The 1,804-nt window shown below is 44.2% G+C and overlaps 1 non-coding gene across 1 annotated transcript; it reads left to right on the top strand.

Annotated features, from left to right (window-relative positions):
• The first annotated feature begins 555 nt into the window (after positions 1-555).
• On the top strand, positions 556-628 carry TRNAK-UUU (transfer RNA lysine (anticodon UUU)). The gene has a single exon. It is a non-coding gene; the product is annotated as a tRNA-Lys (tRNA).
• The last annotated feature ends 1,176 nt before the right edge of the window (positions 629-1,804 follow it).

The following is a 1,804-nucleotide window of genomic DNA, read 5'->3' as shown; positions in this document are numbered from 1 at the left end:
TTTATCAACTGAATTGCTTGAGGAAAAGCAAAGGTTTAAGCTTGAGGGAGTTGATACGTCTCCGTCGTATCTACTTTTCCTAACGCTTTTCCTCTTGTTTCTGACTCTAATTTGCATGATTTGAATGAAACTAATCGGGACTGACGATGTTTTAAGTAGAACTACCATGGTGTTGTTTTTGTGCAGAAATAAAAGTTCTCAGAATGGAACAAAACTTTGCGAGGATTTTTTTTACAATAAAAGGAAATTTCTGGAGCCAAGAACCACCGGAGGGGGCACCTAGGTGGGCACAACCTATATATCGAGTGGACCCTAACCTATATCTACTTGCTTCGGCCTTTAGATAGCTGCATTCTCTGTTGTATCCACCTTGACTTGGTATTCAGTGCTCTGTTCTAGAAGTCTGTAAAGGTAAGATCATCAATCAATAGTAGGTTGCTGCTCTGTGCAGTTAAAGATGGGATCCAACCTGTTATGTTTGCTTGTTTCCTATAATCTGTGCTCGATTCCAGGCCGCCCTCTTTTCTTTTTTGCACCAAGCCTTCTTGTAAAATCGGGTGTATAGCTCAATTGGTAGAGCATTGGGTTTTTAACCTAATGGTCGCATGTTCAAGTCCTGCTATACCCAAAACAAAAAAAAACCACTCTTGTATTCGTAAGGATGCATAGTAGCCTTCAAAGAGCACTCTTTGGCCTTGAGAAAATCCCCTTTCTCATCAACATCTCGACTTCGCTCCTTGTTTGTGGTAAGTATAAAGGAGATCAGATCTGTCCCGGGAATCGAAGGATACAGAAATATGGAATCGACTTGCCAAAGAATTCGATGCCTCACAGGATCCTGCAAAAGTGGTGTCCAAAAAAGCACGAGTTGGGTCAGCGGTTTCAGATTCAGATAGTTCAGTTCAATCATCATCTCACACCTTTTGGTGCCATTCCTTTTGAAACTGGCATTTCTTTTGTAAAAGAATTCGATGCCCCTGCGAAAAACCGAGTCAAGAAAGAGGTAAGGGCCTCCCACCAGGCCGCGCCAGCCCCTCCTAGCATGCCCAGGTGGGTTCACCCCACCTAGTGGCCCCACAGACCCTAAAACCAACGCTATAAATTCCTATTTTTCCAGAAAAAATGAGGAAGAAAGGATTATCGCGTTTCACAAGACGGAGCCGTCGCTGGCTTCTGTTCTTCATCGGGAGGCCAGATCTGGAGTCCGTTTGGGGCTCCGGAGTGGGGGATCTTCGATCTTCGCCATCACCAACCCTTTTCCATCGCCAACTCCATGATGCTCCCCACCGGGAGTGAGTAATTCCTTCGTAGGCTCGCTGGTCGGTGAGGAGTTGGATGAGATTCATCATGTAATCGAGTTAGTTTTGTTAGGGCCTGATCCCTAGTATCCATTATGTTCTGAGATTGATGTTGCTATGACTTTGCCATGCTTAATGCTTGTCACTTTGGGCCAGGGTGCCATGATTTTAGATCTGGACCGTTTATGTTATCACCATTATATCCATGTTCTAGATCTGATCTGGCAAGTTATAGTCACCTACTATGTGTTATGATCCGCAACCCCAGAGTGATAATAGTCGGGACCACTCCCGGTGATGACCGTAGTTTGAGGAGTTCATGTATTCACCGTGTGCTAATGCTTTGTTCCGGTACTCTATTAAAAGGAGGCTTTAATATCCCTTAGTTTCCAATAGGACCCTGCTGCCACAGGAGGGTAGGACAAAAGATGTCATGCAAGTTCTTTCCATAAGCATGTATGACAATTTATGGAATACATGCCTACATTGTATTTATGAACTGGAGC

Source organism: Triticum aestivum, chromosome 6B, assembly GCF_018294505.1.
Source record: "Triticum aestivum cultivar Chinese Spring chromosome 6B, IWGSC CS RefSeq v2.1, whole genome shotgun sequence".
In the NCBI taxonomy this organism is placed as follows: domain Eukaryota; kingdom Viridiplantae; phylum Streptophyta; class Magnoliopsida; order Poales; family Poaceae; genus Triticum; species Triticum aestivum.
This window is presented reverse-complemented; position numbering and strand designations above follow the sequence as displayed.